This window comes from Amphiura filiformis, chromosome 8 (assembly GCF_039555335.1).
Source record: "Amphiura filiformis chromosome 8, Afil_fr2py, whole genome shotgun sequence".
NCBI lineage: Eukaryota > Metazoa > Echinodermata > Ophiuroidea > Amphilepidida > Amphiuridae > Amphiura > Amphiura filiformis.
This window is the reverse complement of record NC_092635.1, coordinates 42,480,767-42,503,746: the sequence shown is the minus strand read 5'-3', so window position 1 is coordinate 42,503,746 and position 22,980 is coordinate 42,480,767. Positions and strand designations below refer to the sequence as shown.

General features: G+C 37.6%; 1 long non-coding RNA gene across 1 annotated transcript; it reads right to left on the bottom strand.

Annotated features, from left to right (window-relative positions):
• Positions 1-218: 218 nt before the first annotated feature.
• LOC140158268 (uncharacterized) lies at positions 219-5,819 on the bottom strand. Its single transcript, XR_011859749.1, has 4 exons — positions 5,751-5,819; positions 2,525-2,647; positions 1,594-1,721; positions 219-559 (listed from the first exon to the last, which is right to left on the bottom strand). It is a non-coding gene; the product is annotated as an uncharacterized lncRNA (long non-coding RNA).
• Positions 5,820-22,980: the final 17,161 nt, after the last annotated feature.

Genomic DNA, 22,980 nt, shown 5'->3' with positions numbered 1-22,980 from the left:
CGCCGATTTGATCGTGTTGTCGTAAATCGCCATTTGGACTTGATGGCTTTGCCGTAACTCGCTGGTGGGACTTTGATGGCTTTGTCGTAACTCATCTTTAGCTTACTTTGTGGGGGTAATTGAAGAAAACCACACCCTAATCTCTGGGGGGGGGGTAACTTGCCTTTTCTTTAACTCTCGCCTTTTTTAACTTCGCCTTTTTTTTAACTTCGCCTTTTTTAACTCGCCTAGTTACCACTGTGTCCAGTATTTGTTGACTTAATTGTAGTCCACATTATCATAATTATATATTATGAGTTCCACTGTGTGGTAAAACATGTTCCAAATTAACAGTGATGGCTAGTGGCTACCAGCCAGCTAGTCCACTAAACCTAATTGATAGGTAGGCGTGGCCGTAACAGCCATATGTTGACAATGTCTTTTTCTGTCGATAGTTTTCCCTCGAAGTTAAATTCGCTTGATTTTTAGTTGAAGTGCCGTTGAAGCTATGGAGCATTTACCTGTCTCTTGCTTAAGCTTGTTGCTGCAGGTGGTTCCTTCCAATAAGTTCATATTTCATCTGTAAAGAAAAATAACCAAAATATCAATTAAAATATTTACATTTTAATATTGAACAACCTACAGATCCCCAAAAGTGACATAGAAAGAAAAAATTTCTTTGGGCCTGAATTAGTAGCACGGGCCTGACCAGGGTTGTCACCAGGACCCAAATAGTACCATCTTTTTAGTTGAACGCTAGGAATAGGGGAATAGGCTTTGAGGATAAAAAAAAAAAAAAAAAAATGTTCTTCCTCTTTTTATGATGAAATATCATCATCCACTTCCGGAAATATAAAAAAAAAAAAACTTGAAAAAAAAAACTTAAAAACCCCCAATTTAGTGAGTGCCAGGCGGCCCAGTCCAGCGTGGTGACAACCCTGGGCCGGCCCATGCTACTAAGTCAGATACTATCTTGGGGCTTGAAGTTACTATCTTGGGGCCTGAGTTACTAAGCCAGGCCTTATGGCCTAATCCTTTCATCAACCAATATAGCATCAACCAATATAGCAGTTACTCATGGACTGTCTTTTGGAACTTGAAGGAGAGCAATAAATAGCTCTTCATGAGCCTTCAAGGAGAGCTGTTTCACATGTCAAACATCACTCTCCTATATCAGATTTAAGGGGTACTACACCCCTGGCCAATTTAGTGCCTAATTTTGCATTTTTCTCAAAAATTATAGCACATTTGATACAAGTAAGATATGTATATTATAGGGGCAAGGAGTACAACTACGGTACTGCACTGAAAATTCAGCAACTCAAGGCAAGTAGTTATTGATTTATTGATCAAATACTGGTTTTCCCTCATTTTTGACTGTAACTCCACAACTGTTGTTTGTGCTGAAATAAAATTTCCAGTGCAGTAGTTGTAGTCCTTGCCCCTATAATATACATATCTTACTTGTCACAAATGCACTATAATTTTTGAGAAAAATGCACAAATATGCACAGAATTGGGCAGGGGTGTAGTACCCCCTTAAGGAGAGCAGTAGAGAGCAATGCTCTCCTCCTCAAAAGGCAGTCCCTGGTTAATCATAGTACATGTACATACCAGCTTTTTGTTGTACCAGTACTGTTGAGTTCATCACTATACATTCTGATTAAAAGCCACCACCTCCTGAAAACAGTTGCTGCAACGTAACTGTACAGTTCAAATCAAGTTGACATCACTGGTATCACCTAGTTGGGAAAATTCAAGAAACAAAATATTAAAATGGAGAAACGTTTTACAAGAACAAGCATGTTTCACTGTGCCTCCAGGTTTCTGAAATTGGGCTGCTCCATGCTGCAAGCCCCAGAGTTACATATATGGGAGGCCTAAGTACGGTACCAATTCAAAATATATTTATGGAAATTGTTTTACCATTTATTTGCACACAAAAAGTAAACTGCGGATTTACTGCGCACCTTTTAGATAAAAATTTGATCATTGCATCTGTGTGTGACTTGTATGGCATGCGAGTTGTGTTGGAGATCAATGGTGGTGCATCCGTAGTGTACGTAGCACACGTATTGCAATTTGGCATTTTGCCCATTCATGCCTAAAGGCTAAACTATGATCAGCTCATCATCATGTGTGAGATGGGAGTCAGGACTAACTATAAAAAAAGCCCAAAATTTTCCGCTTTACAAATGTCAAATTCCGCTTTTTTCCGCCTTGTAAATTTTGCGATAAATAATTTTCACAAAAAAAGCCTTACGCCTTAACATTGGAGATTGTCAATTTCGCACAAATAGCATTTGATTTAAGCATTGCTTGCGACCACCTGCATGGCAGTGCGTGCATGCCATTCTACATACACATATATCAATACCATGTTGTTTCTTGTTACAAGTCTTATTTGTTCCACCTTATAAAAACCGAACAAACTTAAGGTGCCCTCAAAGATCATGTTGTCCGCCCGGGGTTGTCTGCATCCCAATTTAAATGCATGAATGTCACTCTCCTCAAAAGGCAGTCCCTGGTTACTCATTGTACATACCAGCTTTTTGTTGCACCAGTAGTACTGTTGAGTTCATCACTATACATTCTCATTAAAAGCCACCATCTCCTGAAAGCAGTTGCTGCAACTGTACAGTTCACATCAAGTTGACATCAGTATCACCTAGTTGGGGAAATTAAAGAAATAATATCTTAAAATGGAGAAAAGTTTTACAAGAGGGGCCTCTAGACTTCTCGCGTAAATTCACATAATCATGCGCCAGTCCTGCATTACACAACGCACAACTAGCGTAAAGCATTCATACACTCCTATCAAAGCAGCCAATCAGAAAAGTATGAAACATGCATTGATTGTGTATACATGTATTGTGCATTCTGCGTAGTCTACGGCAGTGTTTCATGCGTGTTCGTGTCACATAGGATTTATTCATTTTTCGGGCGGGTTTATATTTGGTTCTAATTTCCAACATTTTGAGTGATAATTTGTTAGAAAGATTCGAGCCAGGTATACCAACTTGGTGTGGGGAACAAAGACAAAGACCAGATAAAAACTAATGCAGTATGTAAACCAGAATGGTGTACATGCACTGTTACGTCTGCATTAGAAAAATCCAAAACCACAGGGATGGTAGACAAAGTTAACAAAAATACAACCGACGTTTCGAGCAGATAAACTGCTCTTCTTCAGGGACAGACAACAAAATATAAAAGCAAACAACGAAAACTACATACTGTAACTGTAGTTAAAAAACTATTTTGTAAAAATAAAATTCAAGTCAAAAACTGAAGGCAAGTTCAAATAGAACTCAGTAGCAAACAAAGCTCAGAGCAAAATAAGCACGTCTTACCTCTATGAAAGACGGTTCACTACAATGAGAAACAGGAAAGCAATATAATTATGTAAATGAGCAACACCGCAGGACAATAGGGTATTGTCCTAATTGACAGGATGTAGATGTCAAGAGGGTCGCAGACAATAGAAGAAGAAGAGAATGAATAGAGAGAGATAAGTGGACTAATGTCACTCAAACTTAAAGAGAGAAGAGTGATATGCATATTACAAACAAAGTATTGTAAGCATACAAAATACATGTGTTAAAAAATAAAAATAAATAAAAAATTTCCATATTTTACTTTTTATCTGTTTTTCTACCCCCCCCCCCACCTACTCTTTTTCTGTATGCATGCTACACTTTAATATTTGAGTACTTCCTCATCTTTATTGTTTTATTCAGCAAATTTAACTTAAACAAAAAACAAAATTAAAATTTTTTTATTTTTAATTTTATTTCATTTTTTAATTTTTAATTAATTTATTTTTTATTTTTTATTGTATTTTTTATTTATTTTTTAATTTTTTAACACATGTATTTTGTAGGCTTACAATACTTGGTTTGTAATATGCATATCACTCTTCTCTCTTTAAGTTTGAGTGACATTAGTCCACTTATCTCTCTCTATTCATTCTCTTCTTCTTCTATTGTCTGCGACCCCTCTTGACATCTACATCCTGTCAATTAGGACAATACCCTATTGTCCTGCGGTGTTGCTCATTTACATAATTATATTGCTTTCCTGTTTCTCATTGTAGTGAACCGTCTTTCATAGAGGTAAGACGTGCTTATTTTGCTCTGAGCTTTGTTTGCTACTGAGTTCTATTTGAACTTGCCTTCAGTTTTTGACTTGAATTTTATTTTTACAAAATAGTTTTTTAACTACAGTTACAGTATGTAGTTTTCGTTGTTTGCTTTTATATTTTGTTGTCTGTCCCTGAAGAAGAGCAGTTTATCTGCTCGAAACGTCGGTTGTATTTTTTGTTAACTTTGTCTACCATCCCTGTGGTTTTGGATTTTTCTAATGCAGACGTAACAGTGCATGTACACCATTCTGGTTTACATACTGCATTAGTTTTATCTGGTCTTTGTCTTTGTTCCCCACACCAAGTTGGTATACCTGGCTCGAATCTTTCTGTTTTTATAATTTCTAGGTATCCTCTTGTATCATCCTTTGATCCTTGGTGTGTTTTGTACCTTGTCCGTTGGAGGCACCATTACCTACTTTGATAATTTGTTACATAAAAAAAGTTAAAATTATGTGTTTTTTTCTTGTCGTGTATGACATGCGCTTATTTTGGGGGGCTTTGGGGGCGCCAGCCCCCCAGGGTAAAATCAGGGGGCAGCGAAATTGAAGGGGCTGCAAAAACAGGAGTGGCAAAAACAAAAACAAAGGGGGTGGCAAAAAGAATTAATAAATAAAAAAGGCTGAAAAATTTGATAAAGCATACAAATTTTTGAAAAAATGTTGCTATACATCAAAATGTGTTGCTTTTAGGGTGCTAGCACCTGAAATCTTTTTTTTTTTTTTTTGCTCTTCACTTTTTCAAACAACCGGAAAAAAAATGGGTCAACCTTTTCGGGCTGTTGAGGAAGGGGCAGCAAAATTTAATTTTCTTCAGCCCCCCGGGGTTGGGGCAGCCACGGTAGGCCCTACGCCACTGTATGAAATAGATTAATAAACACATATTACTTAGGCCCTATTGCTCGAGAAATTAGGCAAAATAATGCACTTGCGCTGATGTCGATTCGTCTAATTTTGTCTTCCCCTTTGGGGCTCATGCATTAGACGCACCAGCATCAGCGCATATGCATTATTTTTCGAGCAGTAAGTAATACGCATTCATAATTACCTATAATTATTGAACCCCAGGCCTTGCCGTTTGACTTTTTTTTGGTGAGCGATCGCTCGCCACCGCTCGCCCCCCCCAAAAAAAATTTATAGTGAGCGATTTTCCAATCGCCATGGACACTAAATATTACTCGCTGCGAATCTCACAAAATCAGCCAGCGAATTAAGTGTTAAAATGATTTAGAAAGGTACAAATATTAGTGCCTTTCGCGTGCATTTGAACGTGAATTTTAAAACCGAAACTCTTATTTGAATATACCCCAATAAGTGTATTGTGAAAATTCAACTATTCGCGTACCATCATTCGCGTACCATCAACCACTCGGCTTTAAAATCTAGACAGCAATATAATGCCTGGCGCTAAACTGCGTGCATGCCATATCAAATCAATTGTCATTGATACAGGTTGTTTATGACTGATGTTTTTTCGTGGCCTGATCCCGGGCCTGGCCTAGCCTACAATAAGAGTGAATCAGTCATGAGTCACGACACTGCTCTTGTTTACGGTGTAAAAGATGGCCTTATAAACCATGCACACTACACGTGAAAATAATTGAAATAACTTCAGCTTTTATACTTACATTGTTTACCACCAGTGCCACTGCACCGCACCGTGAACGCCGAGGCTGTGCATAGTCAGTGCATCCAGGGCGCACACCACTAAATAATCTTCCCATTGAAACACGTGTAAAAACACCGGTTTTCTTTGCTCATTTTGAGGCCTTTTGGGCTCGTTTTATAATATTTTATGATGACCAGTCGATTGCAAATCGATGAAAGTTTAACATATGTTTCAATGTATGGGGTTCTTCCATCTCGTTTTCCCGCTAGGAGGCCGCGAACAGCGCCCTCACTGTTTTGACATGCTCTCAAGACTGCAAACCCGATTCTGCCATTTTTTAATTCGCGGACCTATTTTCTCAATAATTATAAAATGCGACTTTTTGGCGACTCAAATTTATGTATAGGCTTTACACTTTTATTTAAGCTATAATTCGCCACTCTTTCTGATTAATAAGTCTACAGACCAGCCCAAAATACCTCAAAAAGTTTCTGTTTTTTACCGGAACTCATTAGGGTTACACAAATGGCGCATTGATTTAGTGGTGTGCCCCCTCCATGTCACTGTGGTCTGAGCGGGGTCTGTGGCGACGATCTTTCCTTCTCAAAATCAAGTTAAATATTGCGATCTGACGGTGTGCAATGGACTCAATATGTTACAAAACCACAAAAGTTTCACCATGATGACTAAAAATCGTGCAAAGTTGATTATTTTGGTTTAAAAATGGGAAAATTGTAAAAACTACTAATGGCGGACGCAACAGAAATTTTTTTTTAATCATCAGCTACCAAATTTGCTGGCAAAGAGGTTTATTCCCTGCATCGGTACTCAGCTGTTTGTTTTCAAGCTCGCTTTATGTGTAGCGAACAAAAGCTACCCAAATCAGCCAAATGTCGGGCTTTAATCAGGGCTCCGTTTGTCTTTATATTCCCATGGTAGCATCATGAACGAAGAATGGGGCACAATAGTAGCTGAAAGCAATGACGTAATAAAAATCTACTAAATATTCATATTTTAGCATTTTTCACTGCACCAATATTGGATTGCTGAACGATTCAGTCCTCACCATCAGCACAACCCGATGACCGTGCGTAGATGTTGAAGGACTGGAGGATCAGCACAACCCGATGACCGTGCGTAGATGTTGAAAGGACTGGAGGATCAGCACAACCCGATGACCGTGCGTAGATGTTGAAAGGACTGGAGGATCAGCACAACCCGATGACCGTGCGTAGATGTTGAAAGGACTGGAGGATCAGCACAACCCGTTGACCGTGCGTAGATGTTGAAAGGACTGGAGGATCAGCACAACCCGATGACCGTGCGTAGATGTTGAAAGGACTGGAGGATCAGCACAACCCGATGACCGTGCGTAGATGTTGAAAGGACTGGAGGATCAGCACAACCCGATGACCGTGCGTAGATGTTGAAAGGACTGGAGGATCAGCACAACCCGATGACCGTGCGTAGATGTTGAAAGGACTGGAGGATCAGCACAACCCGATGACCGTGCGTAGATGTTGAAAGGACTGGAGGATTCAGTCTACAAAGGTATATGCAAATAGATTTGGTAGGATTGCTGAGATTGCGAAGGAATTCATGTGTCGTCGGCAGTGTCCATCATAGACTTCTTTGATGCTGTCGTTAACTCAAACAAGTTACTTTTGGCAGACGGTGGTGCCTGCATTGAGATCTATTCTCAGCTGATTGGTGCTTTCATTTTCCCATTGATTGATCTCCTGGCCATAGATGACAGAGACAGCCATGTCGACAAAAGTGAACAGAACTGGGCTGGGGTAAATGTACGTTAATTTTTAGCGAACGTTACCTGAACATCGAACTGAAACAAATCTGAGGTAAGTTGCAGAGGATGGCCAGTCCAAATCAGACTTTATGGAGCAGTACTTGATGAGGTGATTGATACGTTGGAGAGACGGTCTAAAATGGCATTCTTTCAAAGCGATGAGACAGGAGCGGTAAAAATTGATGAAGCTAAGATCGAATTTGCTCTTCTGAAAAATCTAGAATATGAAGCAGAGTTTGCTGAATTTGATGTTCGCATTGTAGTAGTGAAACTGTCGTGCAAAGAACTGATACAATCCATTCAAAATGCTGTGAAACTAGAATCAAACTTAATTTTGTTAGCAGATATTGATGCGTTGTTGAAAAATATCCTAGTGTAAAATACAAAATGCAGGTTGCTTGCACAGGTATTAGAAATTACAAATACCATGTAAACACACATGAACTAATCCTGTTTATTTTCCTAATCCTCAGAGAAGTAGATTTCAGCAGTTTTCTTCAACAAAATTGGATGATATTTAAAAGGTCTACCGGTCGCGGTCGCTAGTCAAGAGCGCGTTTTCAGTGATGAAATTAATGGCTCTTTTCTAAGCAAACATAGAAGTAATCAAACGACCTTTATTTAAATAAAATAAGCCGAAAGACTATTTTTGTCACTTTTTTACTCTAAGTTTCCACAACCGTCCGCTACAAGTTTGAAAATATTAACGCGTATATCGGACCAAAATAAAACAGTAAAAACTGTCCATTTTCAAATTCAATTTTCATTTTAAAGGGCCCATTGGGGGGATGTTAAAATGAGTTCAAAAAAGAGATCAACATTGTGCGAAAACTGATCCTCTTGAGCGAAAATGTTCAGAACAGGCTCAAAAGGTCCCTTTGAAACGGGTAAAGCTGAACAGCTTTTTTTTGGTTTTAGCAAATGAGACGCAGCACTTTTTGTTGCGTTGGGAAAAGCGCGCTACCATATTGGTATACTAATCGCTCGTCCGCCCAGCGATGGAGTATAAATTCAGCTTTAAAGTTCACTTTTTACATGCAAAGCGATTATTCCCCTACCATACGCCTGTTAGATTTTTCTAATAATGTAATCCCTTCTGATTATACTGAAAGCGTTTTAAAATTAAATTAATACTTCGATTCATTTAATGTGTCGAAGTTTTACATTTTATGTGTTTATGCTCCATCATAGGTATATATTTGAATAATTAATGATTTCTTTTTTACCCCTGCGGTATGTTGCTATTTTCGTAATTATATAGGTTACTGCTTTGTGAATTATTTTGGTTCTACAATCTTGGATTGAATCATTAATGTCGTTAAAAGCTATTAAACATGATTCCTTCTAACCTACATGTCCACAAGAAATCAATTAATATTTGATGTGTTTAAATCAATTTATAAAGTAGTATCAGGGTTGTCTAAAAATGAAAAATATATTCATGCAGCTAGTCTCCATGTTTCGCCTATACTTGAATTTTGGTGTCTGCCTTTCAGCGCCTTTGAACAATTGACTTTTTGTATATTGGCGCTTTATAAATTTTTGTTGTTGTTGTTGTTGCATTTTTTTCGCGAGAAAATTCCAAGTAAATCAGTGTAACTTTAAAAATGGTCCGTTGGGATCGTGAAGTCGCATCGTACCGAATGAAGTCGGCAAAATTGGCGGAAAAAATCTCTCCATTTATTGATTACTTTATTTGGTTATAATAATTATAGGCTTGGTGTCTTTTACTTTTAGATATTTATTTTTGATTGTGTACGGATGCTTTAGTATGTTTTATTCCTGTATCGTCTGACAGCGACCGCATTTTTAAAAGTGACATCTAATTTTACTAGGAATCTACTCAAATTCGACTAGACCTTTTTAAGAGTGTATAATCATTTGGTCTTAGTTTAGCTATTTATCACGCGCGATCAATCAAACTTAACTCTGTATATTTCAATATTAAAATGGGGAGTATGCGAGAGTAGACTTGGTATACTCAGATGATGCTTGCGCTTATTGTAGTACAAAGTGTTCAACTGGGTACCTCGTGATGGAGGTGCGGTGTAGCCTTTTATGGATTGCTTTGCTATTCTGCTGTCTTTGTGTGGGAGCTGCAACCGAAGGTAAGTAATATTTTGTATTTTGTTGTAAATATTCTGCATAAGTGAGAAAATATACTTTATATTTGGTTTCTGTGCGTTTATACATCTAATCCACCCGATTTAAACGAATGCAGCACATTTTCCTGACTGTGGTTTTTCCCCAGAAAAGAACAGAGTTTCAAATAACAGTGCGGTACCAGTTTTGTTACCTAATCTTTCAATGGAAAAAGAATTTAACTTTCAAATGTTCTGGTACATTTTTCACGTAAAACATTTTTATCACCAAATTACTATCAAATTATGCTTATACATTGCGTTTTCCTGACGTAGGATTTTCATCGAGAAAGAATTTAACTTCCAAGTATACTGGCGCAGTGTGTTTTCCTGATCAATGATTTCCCTCAAGAAAGAACGTGAATTTTCAATGCAATAGAATTCAATCTTCATGCATGCTGTTACAGTGCATTTTGCAGACTTGTGTTAAACCGTTTTGAAAACAGTCTTTGATCATGAAGTTTTTGATCATATTGATCTTTAATATAATATTCGGTGTGGCTGAAAATAAATAGGGAAGATTATGTTCTGTTTCTGTGCTTTTTACATCCACTAGCGGGATACCCGCGCTTCGCGCGGGTCCCCGCTAGATGAGTAAATGGGAGCGTTCACTATAACAGGAAGAATTACTGAACAGGTAGAATCATCGAAAAGATACATTTTGATTTTCCGTTTCCATGTTATTTATTTATTTAAACCCGTTCCCATTTGTTTCTAAATCTGTTATTTGTTACATTTCCCTTTTAGCTTCATTTTTTATTTGCTGCTTGTGATTTCCCGTTTCCATGTTTTTTTATTTAATTCTGTTATCATTATTATAGCTTCTTTTTTTTCCTACATTTCCTGATTAGTTTCTTTCCTTCTTTGTTTCGTTCCCATTTCATTTAGTTAATTTAACCCGTTGGCCTAATTACTCGTACCTCTTTTGTCATTTTAATTTCATTTTTCTTTATAGTATAGGTCTACCGCTTCATTTTGTTTATACAACATACATATTTTTCCCGTATACGTCCTCTCAGAGCGTGTATGCGGACGTGTTCATCTTTATCATAATCCCGTGACCCGTCCATGTACCTTTTTGTCCTTTAATTTTTATTTATTTTTCCTTCTTTCTGTATTATCATGTCCACTGGTCTCTGGCTCGCAAGTCGCGTGGCTCTGCGCTGTTTACGCGCGCATTGGCGTAGTGCGCAATACGCTCGCGCGCCGACGCGCTGCCTGCCAGCTGCAGTGACGCGCAGGCTGGTAACTGATTTTCATAACAAAAACCCCGTTTTTACCCATATTTTCACTGTTTTTGCAGCCAATTCTTGACCGATTTCGACCAAATAAAGTCGAGGCAATTTCCCGTATATTTCTCGATCTCCCGTATGAATTTGGCGACATTTGGATCGAAATTGACGGAGCCTTTTACATAAACCACATACATACATACATACACACACACATACAACATTAGCCTATTTATAGTAAGATGGCACCCACCCAACCCCCCAAAATAATTAAAAACAAAAAGGAATTAAGTTGCCAACCATGTTGCTGCTGCAGCACATATTTTGATGTTCAATAATGCTGGAATAGTACGTTCTCCTGCACCAGATTTCCAAATTAAAAATTCCGCTTTTTTTTCTTCTTCTTGTTTTTTTTATTTTTTTTTTACATTTTTTCTTTCATTCCTGTATGTTTCCCATACTGAAGGCTATATAGTCGATGATAGAGAACATTGTCAACCCGGATTGACCGTGAAGTATAACATGACTAATGCAATTGTTTTATAGCAGAGGGTATGTAGTATTAGCATGATTAGATTGCACTGAGAGCCACGAGGGCACCCTTGAGCAAAGTAACGTGTGTCACAAATTGTGTTAAAAAGCTACAAAATTGCAATCGAATCGGAACTGATTTACAAAGCTATACATGAAAACAGAAAAAACAAAAGAATGTACAAAACAATAGACTGTTGACTCCGAGATGAAAGCTTAAAAAAACTACAAAGCTTCGCCAGAGAGGTTTAGATTACAGCGAAATGAAAACAATACTTCTAATGTAGAGATTATGTGACTCCTAATTCTCCTTGAATTTAGATGCAATATGACTTTGAGCGAAAAGCAAATAATTGCCCTAAGAAAGCAAGCACTTACTTAGCTCTAATTTCTGTAATTTGAACACGACGAAATTATGCCACTTTTATTTGATATCATCAGGACATTCCTCGTATTCAAAATGCAATTTGAGGTGTCTGATGTGCTCTCATGACCCACAAAAATACTGTGCAAACGGTGCTGATTCCTTAAAGGGCAGGTCTATAGCAAAAACAAGTTTATCTCTATTCGAAGAGAGTAATTATTACATTACAAGTGGACACTTGTTGCAATTTTTTTCGTGCGTATTTCTCCTGAAAAAGGAGAAATTGTGTGGGCAAAGTTCAGCCTCGTACGTGTTCTTCCCCCGTTTGAAGCGTACGTGTTCTCCCCCCGTTTGACTGATGACGTAGGTAAATGAAGCGGGCACTTTATCGTGCTCTCATCATACAATCACAATCACTTTGATTGACATTAGCAACAATGAGTTGTACTATCACTTACCATAACAATGCTGCATAACAATATGCACACTATTGTTCTCTTTCGGGAACAAAGCCCACACAGTATCATTGTTACTATGCGATTGCTTTGTAATATTTTATCCAACTGAAACTATAGCATTGCAATATACAGGGATATCAGATACATGAGTATGTGGACTTAACACGGTTTATATGCTAGTCTCAGATGAAATTCTAAGCTTAAATTATATATTTATTTTTTAGGCCTAATATTTCTCATGATATTGATATACATATGAATTGTAATATCACAATTGTCTAAAAAAGAAAAAGAAAAAAGAAGCGGCTGATTTTATCCATATGTTTAAAAACCATGAATTGTAATACTTAATTTGGATTTTTTCTGTGAACAACAACAGTATACGTTCTGTCCATTGAGAGCGTTTATAGTCCCTTTTCTCACAGCGGGCACATCTCATTTCATGACGTCACCGTTTTTCTAGGCCAAATCTGTCTCGTTCGAAGGAACTCACCGCTTAAGTTGGTTTTTGCGGAATATCAATTTTAAACGTCTTATTTTCTCAAAAAAGGAGTCATTTTCATTGTCCTCATAATATTAGCTTGCCAATGATATGATGTTGTTTTTGCTATAGGCCTGCCCTTTAAACCGGTTTGAAAACAGTCTTTGATCACGTCGATCTTTAAAAATATACCTTTCCTCTTCTTCTCTCCCCGGGTTTTCTCCCTTTTCCCGAAAGAACTATCGTATAAAGGTAGTCATAATGAAACAATTGATTTTTCACTTTTTTTTATTATTATAAGATACCCTTAAAAGGGCATTTCGTGATCCACAGCCTCATCCCCCACTTTTCTAAAAAAAAGTTGAGATTTTTATATCACTGGAAACCTCTGGCTACATAATGTTTATGTACAAAATATTTCTTGCAGATTAATTCATTTAGCAAAGATATCATGAAATTTGAATTTCGTTCTGGTGCACCAGAACGAAATTACAACGCATTGTCTATGGAGCAGTGTAATACACATAATCATGCATAACTCGCGAACGCAAAATCGGAATCAACTGAAATTTTGGGAATAGGTTTTTTTCGTGGATATCTAATGAAAAATGACATAAATAGAGGATGCTAGGATCACGAAATACTCTTTTAAGTTAAGAAATCGTGATTATAATCTCCTATCTAAACTAATCTATTTTGGACATGCAGCAATCAAATTGTATTGCATAGTTGAATCTTATGTACAGTAATCGGTTTTATAACAAATACGCGTCGTTAATGGACTTGGAGAAAGCCCATTATTCCAATGCATATAGTAAACCAATCAATTTCCTAACAGTCAATTTCATCGGGATGGATAGATTCATTTAATGCATCGGTACATTATTGTCATTAGACTTTCCTTTTTTTTAATTATTAAGGTAAAATAAGCGTGTCCTCATCCTACAATTAATATCCCATTAAGCTTAATGAGTGTGGCATTTTGCTCTAAATTCATCACTATCATAGTGGTTAAATGTAAAGATACAGAGCTATCCATTACAAGACGTTTCAATTTAAATATTTGTGCAAGTAAGTCTTGCAATAGTAAGGCTCCTATCCTGTATGGCGATGTAGAAAATTAAATTACTTGCAGTTCCATGGATAGATTTATTGGATGCATTTACAAAACATGGCAAAAAGCTTTTTCAATGTGAAACGTTCGTTTGTTCTTCATGTAAGCATAAGTCATGAAATTTAAGGTTATAACTTTTTTTAAAGAGTAAAGGGGACGAACCTGTACTGTTAGAATGTCGGGCACTTTTATTACCCAACATTTTACCCAACGTTAATCATATAATGCACAGCTAGAGTTGCCGGGTACCTTATACCCAAAAGTCGCTGGGTTTGACACACTACCAACAGTTGGGTCAATTAATTGTAGAAACAGTTGGGTTTTGAACATTACACAACACCTGGGTTGATATTTTATAAACCCAGATGTTGTGTATATATTTTTGCCCAACGGTTGGTTACTCAGTTGTAAGTGTCTATTTACCCAGTTGTTGGGATACATTTATTCATTTGTTGGGATTGGATTTAGTTACTCTGTTGTTAGGATACATTTATTCCTTTGTCGGGGTAGTCAGTGTACATTTATTCAGTTGTTGGGATACATTATTCCTTTGTTGGGATTGTCAATGTCCATTTACTAAGTTGTTGGGATACATTTATTTATTTGTTGGGATTGTCAGTGTCCATTTACTCAGTTGTTGGGATACATTTATTCCTTTGTTGGGGTTGTCAGTGTACATTTACTCAGTTGTTGGGATACATTTATTTATTTGTTGGGATTGTCAGTGTCCATTTACTCAGTTGTTGGGATACATTTATTCCTTTGTTGGGGTTGTCAGTGTCCATTTACTCAGTTGTTGGTATACATTTATTTATTTGTTGGGGTTGTCAGTGTACATTTACTCAGTTGTTGGGAAACATTTATTCCTTTGTTGGGGTTGTCAGTGTCCATTTACTCAGTTGTTGGGATACATTTATTCCTTTGTTGGGGTTGTCAGTGTCCATTTACTCAGTTGTTGGGATACATTTATTTATTTGTTGGGGTTGTCAGTGTACATTTACTCAGTTGTTGGGAAACATTTATTTATTTGTTGGGATTTTCAGTGTCCATTTACTCAGTTGTTGGTATACATCTATTCCTTTGTTGGGATTGTCAGTGTCCATTGGCTCAGTTGTTGGGATACGTCTATTCCTTTGTTGGGGTTGTCAGGGTCCACTTACTCAGTTGTTGGGATATGTTTATTAATTTATTAATTTGTTGGTATTGTCAAGATCCTTTTACTCAGTTGTTGGGATATATTTATTCATTTGTTGGGGTTTCAGGGTCATTTCTCAGTTGTTGGGATACGTTTATTCATTTGCTGGGCTGGGGCATGCCACCAAAATTTATGGAGGGACGAGCAGATTTTGGGCTGGCTTTAACGGGTCAATTGCGAAAATCTAACAATTTCAGATTATTTTAGCCCAAAGTGAAGGTAAATTTTAAAATTGCCGAGCCAGTTGGCACAACTTTGCAATGGCCCAAAACATAGTGTTTGTCGTCCCCCGCTTCCGCCGTGTATATCTAAGAAGAATCATAATTACTTTAAAACACTTAAGTTTTTTTTTGTCATCAGAATTCGTAACTATTGCAATTTGACATTTTGTGTGTATCTTATATTTTTCGTTCTTTTTTTCTTTGTTTCTTTATTTTTCTTTGTTTCTTTATTTTGTGTGTGCATACAACACCAGATTGCTACTCTGATCCACTTGGGCGTGACTATCGTGGTACGGTTCATCAAACCATACATGGCATCGAATGTCAATCCTGGACAGCACAAGATCCCCACGAACACACCCGTACACCAGAAAACATTCCGGACGCTGGTCTTGGCGACCACAACTATTGTCGTAATCCGGATGGTGAACCCAATGGCCCTTGGTGTTACACAACAGATCCGGAAATTCGATGGGCATACTGTCCCGTGCATGAGTGCAGCAGACCAAGCAGTAAGTCTGTATTGGGCTACCGTATTCCAATTGAAATCCATACATCCCTATTTCAAGTATTCAGGTAATTCACACACCCTGTGTGGAAGATTAAGGTCGTGTCTTTCATAGGGGTGTATGGATCTCAACTGAAATAGTCGATTTTGAGGACTTGGTGCAACAAAAACACATCTCCATTAGGCCCCGTATCCATAGGCTGTTCCCTTGTGGCGTGTGCCCTTGTTCCGTGTTCACTTGTTCCCATGTGACCTGCCACACAGACAACGAACCTTTGTTTTACTTAGTGGCCGTATCCATGGGTTGTCTGTGTGGCAGGTCACATGGGAACAAGTTAAGTGAACATGGAACAAGGGCACACGCCACAAGGGAACAGCCTATGGATACGGGGCCTTAGCTCCCCGTGGCAGTGTTGTGTATTAATGCAGTCGTGCTTCTGAATGACATTACCCAGGAGAGCTGATGGAGATTGCACAGAGCCCCCGATTTTTTTACAGATCGCCAGATTTAATTTCACTTATCATCATCTATTGTTTCTTCTTAGAATCACAGAATATATTTGCATAAATCTAAAGAACTTGTTATAAATGGGCATTGTCCGATTTCGGGAACATAATTATTAAAATCATTCTTAAATGAAAATTAGCATTATTTGTTTCTAATTTCGTTTTTTGTTATTTTGCTTATAATTATAAAGAAAAAAAGTGATGTCGCAGAAAGGTCTCTTTTTTCGAATCCTTTTGAAATTAACTTCGTCACTCATTATCGCCATTAATCTGTTATAATGATCTCAAAAAGTTACTTCTCAGAAAATTTAAAAATTGAAGGTTGAATACCCAAATGACCAAAATTTCAACTTAATTATGATGACCTGAGAATTTGTTTGTTTTGTTTTATGCCACCGAAGTGTAAAGAACACAATTTCATAGCGCGCCCTCCTTTTTTGAGACCAGATAGGAGCATACCGGCTGGCTGGGAAAATAATTTTACAGCGGATGAATTTGGGGCACTTTTAATCAAAACTCTAAAATAATGGTAGAAAACATATTATTTCTGCATGTTGCTTTGAAATTTGCGTAATTTTGACTATACAGCTTTGCATTTTCAGTGATTTTTATGCATCTTTTCAGATGCCATGCAAGAAAATAGTCCCTCTCTTTTTTCAAGCACTGCCCAGCTTTTATCGGTGGTATTTACTTATAATATCATAAACTGACCTGAAAAGGAAAATCGTTGATGGTAAATGCTCAGAAAAGATATACAAGGTCACACAAGGGACAAATAAAGAAAAATTCTGATCATTAACATGATTAAAAATACAGGAAAAGTGTAGTTTGACCTATCTGCCATGTATGCTTCTTGAGTTACAATGCAAAAACTTTGAAATTCGCATTTTGGTCTCTACAGCCGATCTCTAATTATATGCATATTGTACAGAGAGATAAAGAACTCAGATGACCAAGAAATCTTACAGAAAGATCTTGACTTCCTAGCTGAATGGTCTGGCAAGTGGTTAATGCAATTCAATGTCAAGAAGTGTGCAGTGTTAAACATCACACGCAAAAGAAACCCTGTATTATGTCAATACAATCTCCTTGGGGAAAACTTGAATATAGTCCAACAACATGACTATCTAGGTGTTACTATTTCGCATAACCTGAAATGGAACGACCACTGTACTAAAGTCATCAATAAAGGCAGCCGTACACTAGGTCTCCTGGTGACATCCCGCTATCTCTAAGGTCCGCTATCTCTAAGGTTCGCTATCTCTAAGGTTCGCTATCACTAACGTGTAAAGTCTGTGGAGATCAGAATCCCGCTATCTCTAATAGAGAAAAGGGTTCGCTATACCTAAAAAAGGTCCGCTACTTCTAAGGTTCGATATCACTAATTTAGAATAAGGTTCGCTAGTTCTAAGGTTCGATATCACTAATTATAAATAAGGTTCGCTATCACTAATTTAAAATAAGGTTCGCTATCACTAATTTTGAATAAGGTCCGCTATCACTAATTTATTGAAGGTTCGCTATCTCTAAGGTTCGTTATCACTAATTCCAATAAAGGTCCGCTATACCTAAGGTTCGCTATCACTAATTTTGTTTCAGGTTCGCTATCCCTAATTAATTAAGGTTCGCTATCTCTAAGGTTCGTTATCACTAATTTCGATTAAGGTTCGCTATACCTAAGGTTCGTTATCACTAATCTTAAATAAGGTCCACTATCTCTAATTTTAAATAAGGTCCGCTATCTCTAATTTCAAATAAGGTCCGCTATCTCTAATTTTAAATAAGGACCGCTATAGCGAACCTTATTGAAATTAGAGATAGCGAACCTTATCTAAAATTAGAGATAGCGAACCTTATTTAAAATTAGAGATAGCGAACCTTATTTGAAATTAGTGATAGCGAACCTTAGAGATAGCGAACCTTAGAGATAGCGAACCTTAGAGATAGCGGACCTTATTTGAAATTAGAGATAGCGAACCTTAGGGATACCGGGATTGTTAAAATTAGAGATAGCGGACCTTATTTTAAATTAGTGATAGCGAACCTTAGAGATAGCGAACCTTCAATAAATTAGTGGTAGCGGACCTTATTTAAAATTAGAGATAGCGAACCTTATTTAAAATTAGTGATATCGAACCTTAGAAATACCGAACCTTTTTCAAAATTAGTGATATCGAACCTTAGGTATAGCGAACCTTTTTCGTAATTAGTGATAACGAACCTTAGAGATAGCGAACCTTAGAGATAGCGAACCTTAGAGATAGCGAACCGTAACCGGTCTCCTGCGGAGAACTTTGTCCCCCTGTTCAACTGATGTCAAAGACAAATCTTATCAAACACTTGTGAGACCACAAATCGAGTACGCAAGTGAAGTTTGGAACCCGTGTACAACCACCGAAATCAATAGACTGGAACAGGTTCAAAGAAATGCAGCCAGATTTGTTTTCTCTGATTACCGCAGAGAAACACATGTGTCACCTCTTGTAAACAAACTCAACTGGGACTCACTACATGTTAGACGACTAATACAACAGTCTTGCATGTTCTACAGGATCCAGTATGGACTAGTTCACATAACTCCCCCACCACAAAGGGCAACTCACATATCAGCAAGAACTGATCACCCATTGAAATTTGTCAACTTGCTCATTCCTACCATAAATGCATACAAATATGCATTATACCCAAGAGCCATTGCAGTTTGGAACAGGCTACCACCAGCAGCAGTTCTACACATCGCACCATCTGTGCCCGTTTTCAAGAGTGTTGCAGCGCCAGTAATAAGGGAGATGCAGCCTCTTCATGGACTACATATCCTTTAAATGAATTTGCACTTTGTATATAGCGCACCATTTTGTTTTTCGTTGGCTTATTTGGATTTACTTCGCACCCTATGTTATTTTTTGAACGTCCACGGGCTGTAGACGTCTGATGTACTTTTCATCCTAGTATAGCTGAGATCAGCTTCTAAGGATTATACAACCAAGAACCAAGAACCAAGAATATGGTTTACGATACCATTCACTTGTGTTGAAAAGCAGCAGGGGCTATTTTAGGGTGGAAAAGTCGGTCTCAAGCACCGATGAATGGAAAGTTTCCGGACGACTTTGTAAAAGCTGTCAACCAGAGGCGCGGGATTTGGGGAAAAGACCTCTGTCAGCAAACCAGCTCGGGTGTCCTTCCAGAGGCGGATTCTGTGGGAGTATTAATGAGTAGGCTATAAGTTAGGGGCTGTGCAATAATTATGAGCCAAAAATCGCTTGACCCCCCCCCTCGGCTCGCCAAAAATCGCTTGCTGACCCTCTCAGCCTGCCAAAAATCCCCCCTTTGCACATGCCAAATGTTTGGCATCCCAATTTTGCAAACCCTGCGAGCGCAGCAAACAGGAAAATTTGCATATCAAAGGGTGTTTTTCTGTACTGTTTTTCTAAGCCTTTTTTGAGGTTTATTTAAAAGGCGCCCCATGAATGTGTGCCAAAAATCGCTTGTTCCCCTCTCGGCTGGCCAAAAATTGCTTGCCCTCCCCCCTTTGGCTCGCTAAAAATATCTTGCCCCCCCCCCAATTTTACCCTCCCCAGAGCTCATAATTATTGCACAGCCCCTTACTGTACTAACCACAGCAGCTTCCTGAAATATAGGATTGAAGGAAAATTACCCAAAATAACTTTTTATCCAAGGCCGGTGGTTTGATTCGGTATTTTTGAATTACAGATATTGCAAGAGTGGTATTTTTTAATATTGCATATAATTTATACTCAAGAAGATCGAGTTTTGGATATGTTTTATGTTTGTACTTTACTAACAAATGGTCTAATATAACATTATATACCTAATTTTGACATTTATTAATGAATAAGTCATAATTATGGTATAATTTATACCAACATATTGATATATAAAAAGCCTCATGCATCAACTTATATGAAGGAATAATTATGTCTTTGGAAGCCCTATAGTTTACGGCAACAATGCATTACATTAAATTCATCATTAGCAGAGATGATTGCACAAGCTTCATCTAGCTCCAAAATGCAAACATGGATGCATGTATAAGCTAAAATAATCTGCCATTTTCAAATATCCGATCACTTTCTCACGCATATTATTAAGTTTATTTATCGGCACCCCATAAATTAGTTAGTGTTAGTAGCTGATCATAGATGTGCGGAAGGAAGTAGTTTCCACAATACCTGTTGAGAGTGATCTTACATCGGTCTTACATCGGTCTTACATCGGTGAAACTTCAAGACTCTTTGGTACGAGAATGAAAGAGCACAAATCTGAATCAGACACAGCTTCGGAAAAACCCTACACCAGGGCACAAAGGAAAACATCTGTTGAAAGCGCCCCTAGAAAATCCGCTCTTACGGACCATGTCGCTGAAGACAATCACGTGATCGGTTGGGATTAAAGATTAAAGACATTGAAACCAACAGAAAAAGAAGACATATAAAGGAATCAATTTGGATACGAAAGAGGGGGCAGGCTAACACTCTCAACAGGGATTGTGGAAACTACTTCCTTCCGCACATCTATGATCAGCTACTAACAGCGCCACCTACGTCAGCTACCAACAGGAAGCAACAGACGTCTAAGGTCAAAGCTGGTCATTCAATTTGAGAAAGTGCTGTGATACAACACGAAACGTCATTGAGGTATGTCAACATCACCTATTTTATACTGGATTTGTTTTAGAACAATGTAAATAATTAACAATGTGGAGTCATTTTAGACAAAGAGTCGCAGCGTGGCTGGACTCTGCTTTTTAAAGTTACCTTGACTCCAGTTTTTCAGTGAATACCTGGACAAAATTTATACACGACTGCATCTTCCTTTTGGTCAGTTTCAGACCAAATATTAAGCACATAATTGACCATTTTAGCATTAAAAAGCCAAAATGCGCATAACAGATGAATTATAAACATAATAATGTATTGTTGTAATGTATTAAAATGACAACATTGAGCTTTGGCTTCTATTTTGTATATAATAATTGTATTTGATGTATGAATTCTGAGCAAGGTTCTTCAAGATAATCATGATTATACTTGGGAGTATCAAATTTTCAACATGAAGAATATATGAGATCCATTATCTCTGTTGACACCGCATTTCAAGGTCATGGTTATGTTCACTTTTATTCAATAAACCGATATGAAGCAAAATATTTACACTATTCGTAAAATATTGAGCAAAATATGGAAGCCTAAATAAGATTTTTTGTTTGTTTGTTTACATGATCAAGTGTGGATCCTAGCTTTTAAAAAACGGGAACATTCAGACTCAGGGGTTAGAGCCTCCAACATGGCCAATAGAGTCATATTTGTCGTATGTGGGTGAGCAAAGCGCGAGCCAGAATATTTTAGAAGAGCATAGCTCCCCATTTCACAAACCTTGACCCAACCCTGCTTTTAAACATTGGCGTAAACCTCTCTTTTCTCTCCTTTCCCAGTTTCTCCTCTTTGTTTTTCTTTTCTTTCCCCTTTCTTGGGTGGATGTCCGCGCCTGCTCTAAGGTAACTGTTCACAACTATTATTTATATATGCATATGGCCCTACGAAATGAGGTTTTCAAAAAATTTGACATTTTTACCTGAATGTGACCGTAAGAAAGGCTCTATTTTTTTATAAAGCATCTCTACTGCATAATTTTAAACACGGATTTTTAATTGTCACTGCACGGATATTTTATCTCATTGCACTATCGTGCCAGGGGACACGTTAATATAGTATTTACGTATCACTTCTTTATTACTTTCCAGACTGTGGAAATGATTTTTCTGTACCAACAAACGATTCTCTCATATTACAAACTCCAAACTACCCCAACGGATACAGTATAGGTGATTCGTGTCTTTGGATTGTTCGATCAGACTCCGAAGATTTTATTCTTGTGGAAATCCTTGATTTTCATCTTCAGCATGACGACCAATTCACGCTTGGAATAGGGAATAACACTAGCGTGACCTCGTCTCAGTACTATACATGGACACACAAGAAGGATGCATTCATAGCAAATTTCACTCTCCCATCAAATACCATCTGGATCATCTTCAAATCACCTGACGAACCATATTTCGGTTATGTACCTGAAGAAGGCTTTTTGTTGAAGTTGAGTGGCACTAATACAACTGTGCCGCCTTTGTGCTCTAGTCATTTGTTTCAATGTTTAGATGACCCATTCAGGTGCGTTGCTCAAGTGTGTGATGGAGTTGCAGTATGTGAGGATAAATCCGACGAATTTGGACTTCATTGTCGTAAGTACAAAGTAAATCGACTACATCGCTGATCGATAGCAATTGGTTTTTAGCCAATGAAGTAGAGCACTTTTTGATGCTTCCGGAGACGCGCGCTACCTTATCGGTCAAATATCAATCGCTCGTTGCTCGTCGCTCAGCGATGTGAAATGTTTCTTTATATTTTGCATCTCAACTTGCATTAAAACTGGTCAAGTTTTACCGGTATATCAAAACAAATATATACAGGGTTCTTTTTTACTGTTCATTATATAATGTGTACAAGAGATGTATATTTTGAATTGGTAAACGAACTTTTGACACACCCTGTACAATGAATTTATATAATTTTTTCTATCAAATATAAATATTATACATTAACGTAAAAATGCGATGTTGACATGATTTGCTTAATATTTATAAGAATAACAGGACATACGTGGCGGAAAGTAATTTTT